Source organism: Bicyclus anynana, chromosome 9 (assembly GCF_947172395.1).
Source record: "Bicyclus anynana chromosome 9, ilBicAnyn1.1, whole genome shotgun sequence".
NCBI classification, from domain to species: domain Eukaryota; kingdom Metazoa; phylum Arthropoda; class Insecta; order Lepidoptera; family Nymphalidae; genus Bicyclus; species Bicyclus anynana.
This window is the reverse complement of record NC_069091.1, coordinates 24,469-47,862: the sequence shown is the minus strand read 5'-3', so window position 1 is coordinate 47,862 and position 23,394 is coordinate 24,469. Positions and strand designations below refer to the sequence as shown.

Genomic DNA, 23,394 nt, shown 5'->3' with positions numbered 1-23,394 from the left:
TACGTAACATCTCCGAGAGATTGACATTTTCAAAAATCACGTCCGCCCGTGCCGGCGACCACTGACCACCGTCCACGTCGCGCGGTAATTAAACGTTTCGCCGCACGTGTGAAAGCGCCCGCGCGACCACTCGCCGCCACAATGCGAGCGACAGCCTGCGGACGTGCCGCGTCATATTTTTTATTGGACCAATTAAAAGCAATTTGAGGTGTTCTTAGAATAGTATCGTACGACGGTCACACGCGCGACAGCTCCTCGGCGCGCCCGCCGCCGCCTGTGCGCCCGCCGCCGCCTGTGCGCCCGCCGCCGCCTGTGCGCCCGCTCGCACTCGCGCACTACTCGCTGACTCTAATATAACATAATCATATTTTGTCTTGTTTGGTTCGCCAAATTTGGCAAATTATATAATTTAGCGTTGTCTTCGACTGTCTGCCTGTTTGTAGTTATCCGTGATTAGTCGACAAGTCTCGAGCAACTCGTTTTTAGTAAAAATTAGATTGGAACTTATTCATTGAAATAACGATAACTCTAAACACTTTGTTAAGTAATGTATTGTACACTGACAGACCGTTGACAACAATCGCACGGTACGGTATAACGGTACGGTCACGATAACTTTTAAAACAGTGTAATGGTTTTAATGAATTTGCATCATCGCGCTGCGCTTTGCCGCGTTCATTAATTATGATCCGCCATTAAAGCTCCGCCGACGACCCGCGCCCGCACCCGCGTCCGCACCCGCGTCCGCACCCGCGTCCGCACCCGCGTCTGCCTCGTCACGTCCTCGCGAACGAGCTCTGACCGAACGTGAGCCGCCTACGCAGAAGCGATGTCGAAATCAAAACGAATCTAGAATAAATACGATCGATTTTATTATTATCTACGTTTATGACGATTTAGATCTATCTGAACCATTGCGAAACCGTACCGACCGGCGTTCGTTTGTCGCAGGTCATTTTGAAACAGAGATCGTATTTAAATAATTTCAAGAATTGTCACATCTTAAATGGCCAGTTATTATTAATTATTATTGTTGAACAGACCCGCGACTTTAACCGAACGATGCGAGCGAGCGGTGTGATGTGAATAGACTGAAAGTATGAAGCGAATATGAAGTCGAAGGTGAAATGGCCTTTACAAACGACGCGAGCGAAGTCGCGCGCGACTTCCGGCAGACGATGCCGCGCGGTCTGCGCATCGTCACGACAGTGCTGAGCGCGTGCACGTAGACACCCTCGGCTAGAGCTGGACACTCGGAACGATAAAACCAAGCGCTGCACTAGCCAGCCCCGCCCCCCGCCCCCCGCCCGCCGCCGCCACTACATCATGATGTCGTTGTTGCAGTGTCGGGCCGCGGCGACGTCAGCGGCTTCTTCAACACGCAGATGGTGCTCGACCTCAACGGTGAGTGTACCCACATATGTACATACACACATACACACACCGCACTGTCAGTGCGTGCGTTCAAACAAACTAACTCTTCAACTTTACCATAAGTTTGTGTGCTAGCGGCGACGACGGGTCGCATGCGGGCTCGTCACCGAGTTAGCAATACTTGGACTTGCAATGTATATGTACTTATAGGTTACTGTGAAGTTGTGGCTCCGCCTTTAGAAACTGAAAACATGACAGAATGTATGTAGATTAAACCAAGAACTACTTTTATTATATGTTCAGGAATCATTGTGAGTAAAAAGGACTGGGGTGGTAGCATTTAGAGAAGTTGTTCATACTTGATGTGATCATTAAACGTATCGCCGTGAATTGATGCGTGTTAGTGTAGCTACTGGCTACAGTCATCTCGTCTCGCGTCGTATTATTTATCGGAGGAGGTGCTACTCAGTGTAAATGAGACATGCGAAGTGTAACTAAATGCACCCACTGGCCGGACACTACGAGAAGCCAACGGCAGCCGTCGGCTCACTTCCGCCGCTGACGACAGAGCAAGGCGCTGTCGAGTTAGTGCGGACTGCGATACACATCCACAACTCGAATATTTACAACGACAATGTAATACAGTAACACTGATAATGTGCATTTGTGCCTTTGAAAGTTAAAAATTACAAAATGTACTTCTAATAGGTTTAACCGTATGCACTCTACCCACGCTTCGGTAAAAACTGTCGCAGCTAATCGAATTCGCTCCGTTAGCCGCCGCGCACAAAAAGACGTTTTACATTTAACACTTATTTGTGACAACTCACCCCCGTCCCCCGCACCGCACCGCGCCCCCGCACCCGCACACAAAACGACGACATAATCAAATTAATACAAATTCACCGCGGATCTTTTTGTGAGGCGCGGCGACACCGAGACATTTCTAATTTTCGTCTAGGCGCGTTTTTTGCCCGCGTTAATTACGGGATGAATGGAGAGGTGCGGGGCGGCGGGGCGGCGGGGAGACGCTCGCTTTTTGCCGCGGATGCGCTTCAGCGAACCCGAGTTCTCTCGTTGGCGACATTTCTGGGATCGGCGCAATGCGACGCGACGCGACGTCCGCCGCTCGCCGCCGCGCCGTCGTGTGGTCGCTGGTCGCGCAGCACTGCGTTAGTTCCGCACGGACGCGCCGGCCCCGCGCGGCACGTCCGCCGACCGATCTACTCTCCGACTACTGTTGCCCATTCACTCCCTCATTTCTAAATACCCTGAATTAGTAAATTAATGAAAATACCTACCTACAAAAAAAGATGAAGAGGAACTGATTGATCTTTTTGAGTCCGAGCGGCGGCATTTGCATTCCCGGCCCCCGCAGGCTGCTCAATAGCGCGACAGTTTATGCGTCGCGACGACCCGAGCGATGAGTTCGTTCGCGAATTGTCGAATCTTTCCATCGTTATCACCGAAAGTAGTCAACGCTCGGCGCAGGTAACCCGCGCCGAGCCGCATTTACGCATTTTGGAGCTTACGAATGCACGACACCGAGATCGTCAACAGATTCGTCCAAACTGAGAGTCGTTTGTTTAACGATTAACATCGTGCAAATCGAGCGTCCCGCTCTCGACACATGTACGGACGACGGAGTGCGATTTTCCACAAATGTCTGAGTGAACAAAGACACGACCTCGTCCGCCCCGCGGCTCCGTCCGCAGCACATTTGCATGCGCGGCTACCTGGGCCTGGGCCTGGGCCCGGGCGCGCATCTGCCCGCGTTTTTTCTGCCTCAGCTCGGAGCGGCGAACAATCGGCGCGGCTCGCATGCTTCTATTTCCATTAGTTTTTGCGGACCGCTCGTAAACGTGAATAGGGATTTTTTTAGATTTATTGCGAAACGTGCGTAGGCGGTCGGCCTCGTGACGTGGACGTGTCGCGCGCCGTAGCGTCCAGCGGTTCAGAGGTGAAGCAGCGGTGCTCCAGGACATTTGCGCCCGACCGAAGCTCCCGCGTCGGCATGAGCCGGGTGGACGATCAAACTCTCACACACCAGAGAACTCTTTGCGACGCTCTCAACAGTCAGTACATCGTTTTAAACCAGAACGGCAATTCGCTGCTAATTTCAAGAATTAAAATTCTATTTCCGAACCGAAAAACTATTCTATCTGATTTTCCAAAATTCAAACTCGAAATAATTAAGAATTTATTTTGAGTTTGAATATTGGGAAATTAGATTTAGTCCTCGCGAAGTTGCATCAGTGTCCCCGTGCTCCACCAGCACACGGCACGGCGAGTGGTCACGCGGCGGCGGGCCCTGCGCCGCCCTCGCGCGTCCATCTATCCGAGCGCTAGTGTAAGTAATGTATGTCGGTAGTTGTTTTTCGTTTTGTCCTCCATTATCCGCTCATGTTAATATTATCTTGATGATACGCGGCGTGGAAATCTATTATGCTAATGAGGCGCGGCCGCGGGCGCGCGGGAGGGGTAACGCCTAATTACTGCGCGCACTCGAGCTGCCGACTAATTAGATATTATTACAATTTACACGTGATATTTTTGGGACGACGATTGAAGTGTACCACGTATTGACGTATCGTGGGCGTCTGTGATTCTTTAAAAACGGTTTTTTTCCGAAAAGGTAGATCTGCCAATAAATAACATATGAAGCTAAACTATTTGTAAAGATTCTCGATAGCTAAAAGGTTTTTTCCCGAAGTGCGCGCAATAGCGTTACCTTTTTTGTCTGTTTCTCAGAATTGAGAGTAATCGCAGAGCTCGTGCGTTGTAGCTACTCGCGCACCGCGGCGCGACTGTGAGCCTTGCGGCGCGGGCGCACGGCGCACGGTCGCGCGCCGAGCCCGGCCGACAATAGATTTGCATACGTAGACGCGCAACTTTTTGCACCCACTTTTTGTGCGCATTCGGCAATCCGGAGATCAATCATGGGAACGTTCGCAGCCCCCCGCGCCCGCGCCGGCCCGCGCGCCTGCCGGGGGGCGACGCATTGTTCGGCGCAGAGCGAAGATCCGTCAATAATTTACGCACAGGTATAATAGCCTTTCTTAATAGCCTTTCTATTCTCGACGACGCCCGGTGAGGCGACGTGACCGTTCTAAAAAAATCAACATATCGCTGGCAGCCGGTTGCGGGCGCGACGGATGACAAATTAGGTAAAGCAGCAGTCTTAGCGGGGAGAAACGTCCTGACGACAGGATACTGATTCGTATATCATTATATCGATGGAGAGAGCCAAGTGTCAGTACCTCGCTCGCCGGGTCGCTCGCTGCATGCGGGTGCCGACACGTCACCGCGAGGGTGCAGGTGGCGGTGCCTGGTCTCGGTGACTCCGTCTGCACTCCCGCTGACTCTTCGCGTCGTGCTGCAGATGTCGTCTGCTGCTCGCAGTGAGGCGGAGGCGGACTGGAACGGGAATGAGATTATAGATAGCGCGAACGTTTCCTTTAGATGTTATCGTTCCCGAAGTGCAAATAACGCCTAATGCGTTTCATGTAATCGCATGAGTAATGTCTTGATAATGAATAATAATTTAATTTTAACGAACGATATTCACGTTATTGGATTTGGCCTTTTGCAGTTTTAGTTTAAAAATTCGCTCGCTTTATACGTGGGTACGCGATACTTTAATCGATTTGCACGATATTAAAACTTTGCCAATTTAAATAAAGATGCCAATATCGGTTGTAACAATGTGAAAATACCAGATGGAACCAAATAGGTGAAAATGAAAATGGCGCTAAAACACAAGATTCACAAAGATGGCGCACTTCCCGCGCCGGCACCCCGCCCACTGCCCACCAGGTCCTCGCTAACGATATTCATCAATTCATCGTCGCGGCGATACACTACACGTATCAAGTTAGCTCAGCGTCAGTTCGAGAGACTGGCAGGAACTCCATCGAGAGATGCTACTTCAACGCGCGCGAGCAGAAGCGGCTGCGGGCGGCCTCCCGGTAACTCTTCTTAGGCGATGGCGGGAAAGCGTCACAAACGATTCATCGAAACGTGCGCGACGGACGCTTTAGTCGATCGCCGCTGTGCGACGCGACATCTGAAGATGTTTCTTCTTCGAACGCTGCTTTCGTTTTTCGCGCGTCAGACGCTGGTCATCGGTTAGCTAAAAAACAGTTCCCGGAGAGAGGTCAGCGCGCGACCGTTACGCGGGGAGGGCGGAGGGCGAGCAGTTTATCGCGAAAGGCCACCGAGGGGCGAAGCAGTGTATCGGGTGCCGCATGCGAGCCGACCTTTGCGAGTCCCGTTGTCCACCTGCGCACGTTGGGGTCCCGCTACTCGCTACGTTAGCCGCGACTCTTAACGGCCTGACCTTAGCCCGGCCGGCGCGCCGAGCAAAAACTGACAACACGAGCGACCGACCGGCGACCGGCGCCCGACTCCTGCCTGCCTTAGCCTGCGCTCGCTCGCTACTAATATAATGATCTGAAAGACTGAGCCGCTCTCACGACCTTCTACATTGTCTAATATACCTTATCACAGGCCGCATGTTCGCTTAACATCCACCAGGTGTGATAGAAGCCAAGCGCTGCCTAGTGCCTACTCGTATATAGGTAATTCGATAAATTGAAATCGATAATCTCTACACGCAGAGAATTACGAAAGTTTTTCACCGTTTGAGATACGTGATATTTAATTTCTTAAAATGGACATACCTGAAAAGTTGGAGGTGCTTGCCCCGGACCGGATTCGAACTCACACCCTCCGGAATCCGAGGCAGAGGTCATATCCACTGGGCTGTCACGGTATTCTTCTACTATCCCTATTACCGCCCAAAATTGAGATCCAAACAACACTGTATGTATATTTTCCCCTAAGATTATTATTTTTGTTGGTGTCGGTCGCTCGGCGGAGAGAGATCTATCCTTAGTCAGTGATGTGCCCGTAAGTCTTGAATTACAGTGTATTGATCAGAAGTCGTGTTTCTTATTTCTGAATAAAAAATAAGCCACACGTGGTCAGTGGCCCGGGTGCTCGCGGGGTGCGGGCGGGGCGCGGGGCGGGGGCGTAACAAACGCATTAACGAACGACACGTAGATAATATTCAATCAAATATTCAGTAATGTCGGGTAATTGGAGGTGCGATGGCGGCACCATTACCTGCGACGTGCGCCCGCTTATTGAGTATCGACAGGTACCGGCGGGGCGGCACCGGCGGCGCAGTATCGGCGCAGTATCGGCACAATATCGGATCACAATGACGATAATGCATCTCATTTGCGCGCGCTGCCGTTACCGCAGAACCCGGACACTACTTTTAGAAAACATAACAGTTAATGATTTTTTTGTATGTAAGTATAATAGTAAATTATGATATTCGTCTGCGTGGAATTTAGTTTTTCACAAATCCCTCGGGAACCATGGATTTTTCCGGGATAAAAAGTATGCCTATGTGTTAATCCAGAATAAAATATATTTCCATTCCAAATTTCAGCTAAATCGCTTCCGTAGTAGCGGCGTTATAGAGTAACTAACATCCAAACATACATCCAAATACCTATTAGTAGGAAGCAGGAAGTGCGGTAAGTTGAAAATGACAGCCGAGGCGATATTGCAGCTCGAGCCAAAGGCGAGAGCGCCCGTGTGTCATTCGACGTTTTATAACACATTAGCGAGGAAACACACTTTGATTACACTTTCTGAAAATAAATTTGCATCTATGTCTGTTTTCCATTTGATGACAATCTGACACGCTTGCGAGCACTAGCGGTTTTTTAGGCGAATGTACCAAAAGCAGTCAATATTAGGGACTAATAAAATAAATGAATATTTTTGTGTTTTATTCTAATAAAGTAAATGAATATTTTTATATTTTATCTCACAAAGTAAAATTTTATTCATAAAATGTTTGAGCACTTTTCTGACATAAAAAACTTTTTGCTAAAGTTTAACAAAGTACCGTCCGTTTTTTTATAAAACCTTCATGATGAAGGTTTTATATTACATTACACACACACATGTGCGTAATGAGATACATTACAATATTTTTATAACAAGCAAATTTGTTATAAATTTGTTTACAATATTAGTCTTATTTTTTTTATTTTACCAAACCCTTTTCCAATTAACAGTCAATACAGTTGTAACGAGTGGGTACGGCAAAAGTTCAATAGACGAAATAATGTCCGGAGCCCGAGTTCAGTTCAGCACAACGCCGGCCACACAGGAACAAGTCTACCACACGCGAGTGTATCTACCGCTCAAAGTATTTACTGTTCGCCAATTAAGCTACCTACTTTTATGACATTAATTATACCGATGTCGTCGTCCCTGCGCGCGCCGGCCGAGGGCAGCAGCGCGCCGCAGCAGCGCGAGATGCGCCGATAGCGCCGCCGCAGCAATTGCAGCAATTAGCTCACCGATGCTATCTGCACTTAATGATTAGCATGAGTCGGCGCGGCACCCGACGCATACAATTACGAGCAGATGTCGCGACTCCCAGTTGCATTGTTGCCTCCGCTTCACTCGAGGAGGTGACCGCAGACCCGCGGGCCGAGGCGCGGCACGTCCTCGCTCGCGACTAGAAATAACGCAAAACGTTGTTTACGTGCTTTTACTACTGCGCCACAGGTGGGAGCTGTACGTACGAATGAAATAAGATTAACGTAGTTGGGCCGGCTGCTGGAATATCTGACAAGTGGCTACTCTAATATCAAAGTCAAAAACGCAGGGGAGTCGTCCCGCCGCATGCTAATGCCCGGGCTCACGCACGCACGGCACACCTGCGGCGGGTCAAGGTCGCGACACCTCCCGTGCGCGCCGCGTGTGTGCGCTCGCTGGCTGCTCGTGCACTCGTTTGATGTACGGAGTGAACATCGCTGCGCAAACAGTGAGCTCGCGCCGCGCCGGGACGCTCCCGAAGTACCGTTCCGAGCTCGCGGAGCACCGTTTTGAATATTTGAAATTTTTAATAATAACGGGCGAGCGGGCGAAGCATGAATTCTCATTAAATCGAGCTAACATTTTGCATTCTGCTTCTTAAAATAGTTAAATTTAAATGAGACTATTTTTAATTAAATAAAAATGTAAGCGATGTGATAATGCGTAGGTACGGTCTCCGGCCGCCGCTCGCTTCTACAAAATATAAATTAGTGAGGAGCCAAATGAGAGATTAATTAATGAGATTACATTCATTATGTCAGTCGTTGTTGTCAAACTTTCCGCTGCCAGCGGGCGGCGGCGGGCGCGGGCGCGGGCGCGGACGCTTACTAATTTATATACTCGAAAGATACTCACTCGATGCGTGCAGCAGTAACTACGAGAATATACGCAATACGCAATACGCAATAAAATAATAATGTATGACAATTGCAACGCGTGCCAGATGTCTGCGGACTTGGAATGTCCTACAGGTCCTCAACTCCTCGCAGATGAATTTGGAAGTCGGAAGTATAGCTATCAGTATCAGTCAACACTACACTTTCCTACTGATTTCCGATTTAAAGAGGTCGTACATTCCACATCCTTACATACGTACAAGTAGGTATTAAGGTGTCGATGTACGATGTCACACCAAACGTCCGATGGCCTGCACCGGTCTACACGGTGCACAATGAAGACGACGAAGTCCGATCGGTTTAAGCCATACATGTATGACACGTTGCGGTCGTTTCTCAGTCCTGTTACGCGGTCAGGTCCGGAGGCCGCCGCGCATTAGAATAGCTAATGGCCGCCCTCGTTTGCATACTGTTAATTACAATATCGCAGCAGGTCCGTGTTCCGCTGTTCGCTACAGATGTAGCTCTTCAGATAATATTGTTGTTGCGCCGCCGCGGCGCGATTACATCTCTCGCAAGATGTTTAGCATAACTAGAACGATTTGCATAAAGCTGCCGGACTAATGTAGACATCACAATTAAAATATTATAATAACTTTAGAGTAGTGCCCGTCGTGTGCGCTCGGCCGGCGCCGGCGGGGCCCGGGCGCGGGGAGCACGAGAGCGATTCATCGAGACGGACCCTGGCAGCCCGAAAGAGTCGTGTGGGGAACCCGATCCCACCTGGGAATCGGTCCAGGCGAGAGCAGCTCGGTGCGCGCGGTGCCGCTCGTCCGCACCGAGCTGGAGCGCCCTGAGAGGCTTACGATAATAATTTCCGTCCGTGTGTACACACTACACAGTTCATACGCTATTCACAGTAAGTAGCCTTTTACTTCATCCCCTTATCTCGAGAGGGGCGCTAAAGTGTTTTAAGACCTTCCAAATTGATTCTCTCTCCTCTTTATGCCCCAATTGTACATTTTTTTCACATTTGTTTGTTCGTCAATAGACGGCGGCGCGCGCCCCTCGCCCGCCCCGCTCCCCCCGCTCGCCCCGCCGCGGCCGGACACAGCTTTTACTTTTAAAAGTTATTCTTTCTCATTCCGTATCCGATATAATCCTTTTAACTGTTTCACACACGATATAACAAGCGATTCATCTATTGTTTTTTTCATTGGATAAAAACAAAGGAGATGGTCCAAAATTGTATGGAGCCCAGGTCCAGTCATTGTACCCTAGCGGAAATAAAAGAAAATATTTTTTTTACTATTTTTGATTACACAAATTTACGAATTTACTTTAATTCTTTCAAAATAATATTCATTATCTCCCAAGAAATGCAACACTATTAAGGGTAATAATGACCGATGGATGACGATTTCAATGCAGTAATCGTTCTGACCTTTGCTGTCAAATGTCATGTCATAGTTGCTCTCAGGGCGCCATCTCGATATAACTCAAAAACTTGGGTTTTAATTATATTTATTTCTTTTTATTTAGTTACATTTAATAAATTTTAATGATACGGGTACAAGAGTCCATTTCAGGTCCACTCTTGTCGAAACACGAGTTCAAAATGTTTAGCTCGTGTTTCGATTCAATTTTATTCATTATAATGAGATTTACTGCACAATTTTGAGAAGGTATTCGTGTAGATATATAAGTAGGTATGTGTTGCATAATTTATATTTACTTATACCTACTGCCGAACAAGTATAGTTTGCGCCAACTGCGGGTGACCCCGTATGATCACACATCGCGCCAGGCGCCGCCGATGCCGTCGGTGCTGTTGGAGCCGTCGGTTTAGTCGGAGACGAGTCGGGGCTTCTGTTTGTCCGCGAAACGTTCTTTGCTTAATTAATGATTGTGGAGCGGGGCCGCTCCCCTTCATCCCTTTTCTAAAATGTAAACGTAGCGCCGAATACAATCACGCTGCAGCTGCGGCGACCCGCCCCGACCTCCCGACCTCCCGACCTCCCGACCCCCGGCCTCCTGTCGGCTCGTAGCAGAGGAGGGTCGTGTTGAAAACCTAATGTATAAAAGCAATGGAATAAAATAACACAAGCTGGAATGTATAAACTGTATTTCAAATAACTTATTACTCATTCTTAAACAAATCGTTACTTTGGTAGATGGATAATACATTAATTAAATAAACTTCACGCCACATAATCGCATGTTCGCCTCTTTTACATAGAGTATATATCACAATACCCTACCAACCTCAGAATAAAACCATTATCATTAATAAACAGTACAGATTAAAACATTTATCTGGAAGAAGGAGTTTTTATATGTTGTCTTATGTATTTATAATTATTTAAATAATTAAAAATCTAACATTCGGCCATACTGACTACAAGTTTGTCCTCAAACTTTGTAAACACAAATAAATTCTAACATTACATTATTATAAAGATTCACTGAACTATGTCTCATAGTATTTAAAATTTTAATTTATGTTTATTACCACAACTCATTAATTCTCCAATAATTTCTAATTATAACAAAAGTGAGTCCCAATTAATCTATTATTATTACTACTTGCTAAATTCACTGATTTACAAGTAGTAAAATTCAATTTTGTCATTACAGATATTTTCTAATTTTAAACCTTGATTTAACAATATGTTGAAACACCCTACAATACATTTAATTATTCTTTAAGAATTATATAATTATAGTTTAACAGATTTCTCATTCAATATTTACAAATTGTGAATACAGACCTATACAGATTTTGATAGTGATTCTATTGATAAAAATCCAAACACTTAAATTCAGTTAAACTGGTATGTTAATTCTTGTTTTTACAAATTTGAAATAAATTCAATCTTTAATCACTTCCAGATTCAGTCCAATTACCCAAATTCATGACAAAATTGTCTGTCATTTTGTCATTCCTAAACTAAACTAAAAGTTATGTTAATATAAAGTTATAACTATGAAACCTCGATTCTACAGAGACAGTTCTTATAATCGCATTAGATCATACAAGTAAATCATGTACTTTGACGAAAAACAACATCTAGCGAGGTAGGTCTTATGTATGTCTGAGCTTCCAGATGACAAGAGGGAGCTTTACTCTAGACAGAGACTTATTAAATATTGTAATTAACTTAGACAGAGTAGTAGATTAATTTAAAGCATTAAGTACATAGACGATATGTAATATTTACAAATGTAATGTCTTTATCTTCTAATATTTGTCTGAGCTTCCAGATGACAAGAGGGAGCTTTACTCTAGACAGAGACTTATTAAATATTGTAATTAACTTAGACAGAGTAGTAGATTAATTTAAAGCATTAAGTACATAGACGATATGTAATATTTACAAATGTAATGTCTTTATCTTCTAATATTTGTCTGAGCTTCCAGATGACAAGAGGGAGCTTTACTCTAGACAGAGACTTATTAAATATTGTAATTAACTTAGACAGAGTAGTAGATTAATTTAAAGCATTAAGTACATAGACGATATGTAATATTTACAAATGTAATGTCTTTATCTTCTAATATTTGTCTGAGCTTCCAGATGACAAGAGGGAGCTTTACTCTAGACAGAGACTTATTAAATATTGTAATTAACTTAGACAGAGTAGTAGATTAATTTAAAGCATTAAGTACATAGACGATATGTAATATTTACAAATGTAATGTCTTTATCTTCTAATATTTGTCTGAGCTTCCAGATGACAAGAGGGAGCTTTACTCTAGACAGAGACTTATTAAATATTGTAATTAACTTAGACAGAGTAGTAGATTAATTTAAAGCATTAAGTACATAGACGATATGTAATATTTACAAATGTAATGTCTTTATCTTCTAATATTTGTCTGAGCTTCCAGATGACAAGAGGGAGCTTTACTCTAGACAGAGACTTATTAAATATTGTAATTAACTTAGACAGAGTAGTAGATTAATTTAAAGCATTAAGTACATAGACGATATGTAATATTTACAAATGTAATGTCTTTATCTTCTAATATTCGGCCATCCTTACTAAAAGTTTGTCCCCAAACAACACAAGAATATCATGAAATTATGACATTACTATAATATCAACTATAAATAGAACAATGTTAACAATAAAATTTTATAATTAATTATCACACAGCATCCCATAAGTTATTTAAAAGAATCCAATGAAACTATAATGAAATTCTTGATTTCTTCTATATACTTTTATCATAAAAATGTTAAATAAGAATAAGAGTGATACATATTATAAATAAACATAATGTTCATGTGAAGCTTTTGTCAATCAACTTATCTATTTTCATCATTTCAAAACATTATTTATATTTGTCAAATTCGTCATCATCGATTAATGGCATCTGCACCGAACCCCTCACCACCCAGTCCAGAACTAGTAAAGTTACAGGACTTTGTGATCGTGTTAGACTTCCAGATGATGTGTGACATCTGCACCGAACCCCTCACCACCAAGTCCAGAACTAGTAAAATTACAGGACTTTGTGATCGTGTTAGACTTCCAGATGATGTGTGACATCTGCACCGAACCCCTCACCACCAAGTCAAGAACTAGTAAAGTTACAGGACTTTGTGATCGTGTTAGACTTCCAGATGATGTGTGACATCTGCACCGAACCCCTCACCACCAAGTCAAGAACTAGTAAAGTTACAGGACTTTGTGATCGTGTTAGACTTCCAGATGATGTGTTGCATCTGCACCGAACCCCTCACCATCAAGTTCAGAACTAATATAGTTACAGGACTTCATGATCGTGTTAGACTTCCAGATGACATGTGATAGAAGATAATCAAAATATAAAATCAGATATAAATACATATACATACATTTTTAAACGACTTCAAAAAAAAGGAGTTTATCAATTCGTTGGAATCTTTTTATATTTATTTATTTATTTTATTTTGCTGTGTAATAATCAATAGAGAAATTATTATACAACAAATATATCCATAATCATTCACAAAACAAATAACGGTATATTAGTCGTCATAACACTACTATACTATAATACTATCTAAAATATTATCGATAACACCGGCCGACAAATGAATACTTTTTGAACGTTGTTTTGATTTCAGTAAAAATTATCAGTAATTTATAGTATTTTGAACACAAAAATACCTGCACAATTACTCTATCACATCAATTTTTTTTTACAAAAAGGAAAACAAATTTTACTTTAAAAGCTTCTAACATACAGCAAAAATAACAATATCTGTATGATTGTCTTGCTTTCACTATATCATAGGTAGTACCAAAAGGTAGAGATTGTCTTTTGCTGTATGTCCAGTGTCCACTGCCTTAATTGTTCAACACGATTAGTACAAACTGCAGAGTCCACGATTTTATTTGTATTTTGAAGTCAAAATAAGCTACATATTTATTATACATATTTTCCACAAATTTTTCAGTTTTTGCTTAGAATCATAAAGTTTCAACAAATGTAACAAAATATATCTGGACTATTGTGACACTTTATAGAAGACGTTATGTTTATCAGACGTTTTCCAACAACAAAAAAAACCATTAACTAAAATATATATATTTTTTTTTTAACAAAGGCACTATAACAGCTTATTTCCACGAAACGCGTTACAAATAGGTGTGTCGTTGTTATAACTGAAGTAATTTCTCATGAGAGGTCGCTTAATTCAAAGAAAGAGTGCCAAAACTCGAAAATTTCACTGAAAAATCAAAACTAGCGAATATATTAATTTTACTAAAAATCTGATGTGATATGATAAAATTAGGTCTGATTTCGTAATCAGCACTACAAAATCAGTAGAAAAAAAATAATTATATCTTGGACAACGAAAATCGTGTCGGCCTGTGTAATACATCTATCCTTATATTAAAATTTTACCAAAACACAAATCGTCATCAGTAAGTCATAATTAATGAATAACATCATGGATGTGAGCAAATATTTAAAATATATGTATATATGATATCAAAACTAATAACTCTCAATATAATACATAATTATAATATCATCATATCATAAATAAAAATACTAAATTTAAATCGTGTGTTATCAATACATAGTGTAACTTCTCTCATCTTTGTGATTTGGGTCAACTGTCGAATAGGGCTGTGTTCAACCCAATGATTATCATGAGAATCTCATATATCCCATATTCATCAATCAATATCCATGCATCTCGGATCTGTAATCAAATATTTTCACACAGTATCACATAGCTCAGTCACTTAATCGTTCAGATAAATATCATACTTGTTTGACAAATAATTTAATTTAACATAACTAGCATACCTAGCATCCAAGAGAAAATCAGTCTATAATTGAATGAACCTTAGACCCGGTACATAAAATGAAATAAAATGTTAAACATGTGTTAATCTATCAATTTACTTTAATTCAGACAAAAGACTCTTTCTCTTAAAGAAATGCTTTTTTTTTTTTAATGATAATAAAGACTTCTTGAAAATATTGCGATTTATGATTGTAATAATTTTAGTATGTAATCCAATCCTAGTAGTTATCACTAGATAAGAAAAGATGATATTTGACTATGTATTGTATAATTATCTTCAGACTACCCCCTTTTTTGTAATAATAGTAGCATAAACCTGTCTTAGACCAGACCACCCCCTTTGTTATATACCTCTAGTTTGCTATCAGAGGTTTTACCTATTCATTAATTTTAGTATATTCTTTTTTTTTTAATTCTGTTAAATTTCTTTTTTTTTTTTTTTTTTGGCTATATCCATTAATTATTTTACTGATGTAATGATTTAAGTCTCTATATTGATTCATACTTGATGCAGACCACCCATCAGTTGCATGCAGGTACCAACAACTCGGTGGCGTGCACTTTGTAGATGCACAAATGTACTGACTACCTAAGGACCCAATACAAATCTATATTCAAAACCTATACCACTTAATATGTTGGCCAAGGAATTTTCTAATTTTTTTTTTTTACCTTTAGTGTACTAGTATACCCTAGTTAAAACCTTATGCACATATCATTGTAACCATCCGAATATATAATTCTAACCACAACCCCATAATAATTACTAATTTTCATAATTATACAAAATGTTGCAATCTAATAAAATGCTAGAAATAAACAAATGAGACATGGATTAAATACACTAGTGTATCTGCAAATAATAAACTGATTGATTGAATCTAAAACAACAGCAATAGTATGGTTAATTTACTTGTATGTAGAATCTATACATCTGCACATGACCATTAATGAAAAGAGAGCCCAACGTCACCCACCCACAAAACTGTCAAAATATGTCTTAGACAAATATTTTACAACCTATTTATGGCAATCTGTGTCTCTTTACTTGAAGTCCATACAGACTGGGCTCTAAGACAATTTGTGATCAATGATATTATTATAATTAATTATTTATTACTCAATTGTCACACAAGTAACTTTTTAATATCACCCTAAAAAAAAATCTCCAATTTAATTAATTATAAGATTTCATTAAGATGAATATCATAATATCTCTTAGTACTCTTGTAGATAAGCCGAATATAATAATATTCATGGATAAGAATCATTTACTGTGTTGCTGCAGATTGTTAATAACTGTTCTATACTAAATAGGCTGAAGGCATGTTGTCAACGCTTGAATAGTTAAATAGGTTTTCAAACATAACTACAAATTTATTTTTCAAGAAATCTATCAATCCAATTTCTTAAAAGATTTAAAAAAATTTATATTAAGTACATACAGTAATCTACATAATGATATATCTAAGCAAATCCTATCTGAAAATATTGTAATAGCTGTCTCAAAACTTGTTATCAGGTACCTACATCAAGGCCTAAAATAATACTTGAACCATTACATAAAACTTCATATATTTTTAATTTTTATGTTATTCAGTCATAAAAACTCACATATAACAAATGTATAGTTTGAAGTTACAGGCACAAAAAAAAACAATATTTTAGTTAATTCATTTTAGTCCCATGTCAGCAACGGATGTAATGTAGTTCTATAATTAAGATTTCTCAATATTACATTATGCCAGTGTCCTACATCCTAACAACCCTAGAGTGGTCTGTCTTCATACGTTAATTTCTTGAGCAGTGTGTATGTGTGTGTGTGTGTGTACTTTTCACTTAAATGATTTTGGTTTCCTAGATATAGTCATCTAACAAAAATGTTTTGACAATAAGCCAGACAAACTGACAACCTATCAACCATACTTAGTTTCACCTAGTGATTATTTATTCTTTGTAATTTTATTTCATATTAGTCACAACTGAATAATTTATGAGGCTGTTTAATCAAACTAATAAAACTCACCAGACACCTAGTTTAATATATTTAGACATCATTGGTATTTCTCATCCGTCAAACCAACAGGATTCCATCTCATATAACTCTGCAGCTAACACCACACATGCATCTTTGTATTTTGTTATTAATTTACACGTTCTTCTCTGTTCTCTCGCAGTTTTTCAAATAATATCCTCTTATGAGTGCTGTTGGACTGTTTGACTGTTTTGCTCATAAATATCGTCAACATGGTATAAGTGTGTTACGTTTACGTTTCTTCATTCTTGTTAGATATTGTAAGCATCGACAACCGACATCGCATAAATACTTTTACCGGGACCAGTGCGGCGTGCGTCCCATAGCCGTCAGTGGTATACATACTTAATGGTTGTACACACGTATGATTTTTATCGCATTTCTCGTAATGTAAACCACTGTTTCCCAAATTCACACTTCATTTAAATGCCGTTACATTTTCTTTCTGTAGATCGACTTTAATGTAGGTAATGACATCGTGTTCGTAGGTACATCCCACTTCTGATAAAAGCAATGGAATAAAATAACACAAGCTGGAATGTATAAACTGTATTTCAAATAACTTATTACTCATTCTTAAACAAATCGTTACTTTGGTAGATGGATAATACATTAATTAAATAAACTTCACGCCACATAATCGCATGTTCGCCTCTTTTACATAGAGTATATATCACAATACCCTACCAACCTCAGAATAAAACCATTATCATTAATAAACAGTACAGATTAAAACATTTATCTGGAAGAAGGAGTTTTTATATGTTGTCTTATGTATTTATAATTATTTAAATAATTAAAAATCTAACATGTATATGTATGCGATCGTTCGCTCCGCACATCGCGATAGATTGATTAGGCTAATGGGCGGAGGAGCGTTGCATACGATTAGCGTTCAGATGACTTGAGCGGGCGGCGAGCGGCGAGCGCTGCTTGCTCGGATGACTTGAGCGGGCGGCGAGCGGCGAGCGCTGCTTGTTCCACGCTACGTCAAATCTTATTCGAATTACGTACAATTCCAATTCTTCATTTCATTCGTTTCAAATTGGTTTATTTACTGTAAAAAACCAAGTCTGTCAATCATTAGTCACCGGAAATCAGATACGATCGCGTAGAGTGAAAAGTGACAGTTTATTTTTAAAGTTAACATTTAACTTTGTATCATGTATTTGTAGGAGAAAGCAACGTCGATCGCTACAAAGAACGTTTGACATTTAATTCTTTACAAACAAAAAGTGCTCGATTTAATGCAAAAGCTGCTCGGGATGCCAGTGGGTCGTTTACTTGTTCTGATGAGTGTAGTGAGTAAAGACTTATCGCAAGTGGGAACTAACGATTTGTAATGAATTTATTGCTCACTTCAGAGACAGAGCTACGGTTTTTATACCAAATAAATTGCTGACTGGCTATCTATCTATATATCTGTAATTTTTGATTACAGAATAAAATAAAGAGTTTAGGGAAGTAACAGTTCGTTCACATTCTTTACATTATGATACATTGACAATTTCAAAATTACTACGGAGAGTGCTAATCTGAACTGCTCGACTGACTGAAATAACGTGTTTGATATTAGTGAACCGCTTTGGCCACTAGTTAATTCAACAGGTTGTTTGTATTCATTAGCAGCCCTTTCTATAGGTTCGATCCACCGCGCTGCTCCAAAGCGGGCTGACAATTTTTCGGAAAATAGAAAAATGTCATGTCACGGCCCGACCTGGATCTCAAGCCCACGCGACCAACCATACAGACTGACCGCTAGACCGATGAAGGAGACAGAGATTTTTTTGTATAGAAATGCAAACGCCAAAGTGGTCTTGTCACAATTAGCAGCATCACACGCACGTCTACGCACGCCTGCCACTCGGCGATGTCACACATGCCCCGTCATTGACGCGGCCGAGCCTGACGCGACGAGACTGTCGGCCGCTTATCGCGTCGCCACCGTCGCGTGACGATACGACGAGACAAGTGCGTTGCGATGATGACGAGAGAAACGCGACGTTCGCAGCGGCTCACGCTCGCAGCTGATTCGTCCTGCTTGCGGAATTGATATTTGGATTCGCTACTACATAATGTGCTTCGAATCGCTTATTATGTTGAGTGAGTTGACAAAGACGACTTTCGTAGTGGAAGATTTAGGTAATATGCGGACGAGCTGTCGTCTACACAGAATGAGACGCTGTAGAGTTGTAACTTGTTGATTTCATAAAAGCAGCACCCGCCGAGTCCGTGGCCGTCTGTTCTCGGTATATTTTTTCTAAGCCGTGGCATAGAAGACTTTACAGTAGGGACAAGCCCGTGGTAAACGCTCACACTACACGCTAGGCGACACGCTAGACAGTTAACACTTTGAAAACTACTTTACACAATATTTTAGTTAAAAAGCTTTATTTCAGTTGAGACCTGCTGGCCTATTTTGGTATTTATTATCAACCTATTAAAATAAACAACAAATCAATAGACAATATGTCATTTCCATACTCAATGATATCCACTAATAAGAACCAGATGACATATTTTGTCAAATGATAATTTGTTTATTTTAATAGGTTCATACTAAATATTACCATAAAATCTTTTTAAGAAAAAAAATCAACCATTCGACTTCAAATTCACAAAAATAAACTAACATCATATGTGAAAGAACCGTCTGAAAATCATAAAACTTTATGATATTCTAAACGGCTTGGGTTAAATGCATCACTGTGTTGGCACCGCCTTCAAATTGATCAGAAGGTAGCACATACGCTCGCTTTTTAGTTTATTTTTGTGATTTCGAATCCGTTGATTTTATTTTTCTGTTTTTGGTGATCGAACTGTGACTGTGCGAATAAGAACACGTCGATAGTTACGTGAAATTTAAAAATCTTCATAGGAATTACTTATCTGTAGTTAATAGCTCGATCCCGAACTAGTAACTGTAGACCGAGCGGGTACCTGCGGGTCTGACGAGACATACGTCGCACAGAACATCGCTACATACATTTCATAATATCATTTTTGATCCAATTAGAATATTTTGGACAATCTTGCTCGAAACTTTTCTAAAAAGTTTCTATAAGTACTAAATACAAACGATATAGGTATTCTGTTTTTCGACTAAAATTGAAAATAATTTTGGAATACCAACTTGATCTTTTTTCTCGAGCGTGATTTATACTACTACTAATAGTTATACATTAGGTAAATACAAACAACGTAACACGATGCAAACAAATAACTCAGTAAAGACGTACATAGGATGAAAAACGACTCATTATTGGAGTACATACGTAATAGGCGCGTGAGTGCAGGTCCTCACGACCTGAAGCCAGTGGTCCGAAGTACGAGGGACAGCTACTCTGGAGCGTTACTTACTAATCATTATTTATTTATTCTCGAGTTCCAGAATGTTCGAAAAAATAGCGTGTGTACGAAATACCAAAGGAATAGGAGCGAATATAATGTAGTGGAAACTTGTCATGTCACAGTAGTTTAGTATTCCGCGGTCCCGCGCCGGCCACTCGTGTGCAAACGCGCTCCGGCGGCTGATTGGCTCCGGGGGTGCGGGGCCGGGGGAGGAATGGACCCCCGTTTAAAATTCAGATAAGCGGAATAAACGCTACCCAGGAATGTGCACCGGCTCCGATACTACGCGTCACCGCACCGCACCCATGTGGCTAGCGAAAACACGTATGAACTTTACAAATATCTGTGAGAAAAGTCGACTTTGAAAAAATACTGACTGGATTTGCATTATTACTGAATACGCTAAGCTCTTCAAATCCAATACGAAACAGACTATCACGTAAGTACATATTTTCAATGCGCAAGTGAGGATATTTTTTATAGTGAAGAAAGTTGTCCGTTCTTTATACATTTCTGTCCTAGGTTTGACGAATTAACTAATACAATGTCCAAATTAGTTTAATTTATTAATAAATCGTAGTATTTTTAGACTGGTTCCAGAAAAAAAAATGCATTTATTTCAGGCATACACCCATATTAAGAAAAACATAAAAAACAATCGAAAATAAAATTAAAAAGTCAAAATAGTATAGGTAAAATGTCAGAATAATATGAAATGTCAGCAAAAAGCAGTATGGTCATTATTATTAAAGTCCGTCAGGTTAACTTACAATTTCCGTATCGGCATGGGCACTGTAATATGTCTGTCACAGCAGTGACGGATTAAAATGCAGGATTTCAGCAAAAACACATATTTATTTAAAAAATATTAACAAACGTGTTATTTATAATTATTTTTGCTGATATTGATTTAACATAAAATAAAGGATTTTTGGTCAATTCTTTTAAATAAATCATTTATTTTTTTGTAACATGCTGGGCCCAAAATGGTCGCTCTCCTTTTTGTCGAATCTTCCGTCATTCCTGCGACTCCCGGCTACTGCTGGCACTGTTCACTGAAGATAACATTCTTACAGTCTTATACTTAGTCAGGGTTACTTCTGATCCAATTAGAATGTATGTTGGTTGAGCGTGTTCCACGATACGACCCGGTCACCGCTGACAGCTATCTTTCCGCCTTATTGGAAACTTTGTTGGAAGTTGAAACGGTCGCTTAATTGAACCAAAGAGAGTTAACACTGCAATTTCTCTCATGTGAATCAATGATTCTAATAAGCGTCACTGTTGTGAGTGGCTTTGACGAGAGCGTCGGAGGATTTCAGAGTAGGTGTCAGCTGCTATAACAGAAAATATGTCATAGCAATTGATTCGGTCGCATCGTTTTCAACGCAAAGCGACTGCTGACTTGTACCTAAACAGTGAATTAGCAACGCTAATAGAAGACGCAATAAATCAGTCTGTGCGTCTTCGCCCGCTTACGTGCGGCGCACACCAATGCCGAACGACTCCAATCGTTTTGTTGGGTGACCGCTTTGACATTTTCTATTACCTTCATTATTACGTAAGACGCCTGAAAAAAGATCAAAGTGCGGTGATCGCGCGAGTATCGGCCGTCGGGTCGCAGGTCAAAAAGGTTAAGTCTGAGTTCGGAGCGGAGCCGAACCTGCAGTGTCAGTGGCGGGCCGCAAAGGTCGCGGTCGCACGCGGCGGCGGAAGCGCCGGCGGCTGCGTGTCGCAGGCGAGGCCCCCGCGCACCGGCGGGGGCTCGAGCCCGATGAAATCGAGAGCGTTCGCACGATTACCGGAGAGAATCGCTCGCTGCGGCTCATCTGACAAAGAGCAAGCTTCCGGTGCGTTTCGAGTTTCCTATGTGTTGTTGCAATCTGACGAAAACTGTGTTGTGCGCCGTTCCGTTGACGCCGCGAGTCGCCGAGCGCAGGCCGCGCGACGCACGCCGCCGCAGCGCTAATTGCCTCCCATTCTATTGAACGGTACGAGACGGATCGCGGCGCGACTAATGAGCCGCCTCGAGTGAACACTTCGGTGAAACTCTTTCTTTTTTACAAATCTGAATACTAATCGTTAAGCGCGGCGGCGACGCCTCGCGCGGGAGTCGACGATTAGCCGCGCGTCTGTTTGTTTATCCAGTCACCGCGTTTAATTAGCGGCGGCCGCGGCCCATTGTCGCCGCGGGCGCGAGCGGCGCGGGCGGCGCGGGTGAACACATCTCGTGGGCCGTTTGAGCTCCGGTAGTTCGGCTTCAGCTTAGAACGTAACGGAACGATCCATTCTGCGGAGGTTCTGTGGAGCGAAGGCGCGGTGCATGATCTTAGAAAAACAAATCGTGCCCAAAAAGATATTTGGATCAGATAACGAGCGCCGACACGAGCAGGAGAACCGAACTGATGTCCAAATGCTTTAATGTTAATTATTATTATACTTAGTAACAAGGAGAGACTTGATGAGATTGTTATACCTGTAGGCTCTGAGGTAACACATTAACATACTGACAATAAAATCCACTAGTAACTATCTTTGAATAGTCTGTGGACTGTGACTGTGTGTGTGTCTGTCTGTGACATCGTAACTTTTATACTGATGAACTGATTAAGTAGGTATTATGCTTAGATACATAGATAATATTATGCAAACACGGGCGGGATGGCGATATAAAGAGCCAAAGCCAATTTGAAAATATCTGCGCCGGTGGTTTTAAAAAGAAATTAATTGTCTTTTATTTTCTTATTCGGAATTACAATTATTTTCTCTTATTGGAATCGTATCACTATCAACCCTAAAGTTGTACAGAGTAGGAGCGCAGTGAGTCGCGCGCGCAGGTCACACGGTCGAGCGGCAGCGGGGAGCGGCAGCGGGGAGCGGCAGCGGGAGCAGACGCGAGTCGCGGCGTCCGTGCGATGTCGTGCCGAACGCTTGTACGAGTACTAAGAATACATGATAAACTCGCATACGAATAAACGTATTCATATTGACGGCGGGTGAAACTAGCGTTGCTATGTTTGAGTTCGTAAAAAATGAAGTATGTACATGTAGGTAAGTATTTGTTTGTCATTAAATT

At 41.6% G+C, this 23,394-nt stretch overlaps 1 long non-coding RNA gene across 2 annotated transcripts in view; it reads left to right on the top strand.

Moving 5' to 3' along the window:
• LOC128198393 (uncharacterized) overlaps positions 1-11,129 on the top strand; it is a 39,977-nt gene extending 28,848 nt beyond the window's left edge. For both annotated transcript variants that reach the window (XR_008251103.1, XR_008251104.1), the window contains exon 2: positions 1,345-11,129. This is a non-coding gene — a long non-coding RNA (uncharacterized LOC128198393). The remainder of the gene's footprint in view (positions 1-1,344) is intronic.
• Positions 11,130-23,394: the final 12,265 nt, after the last annotated feature.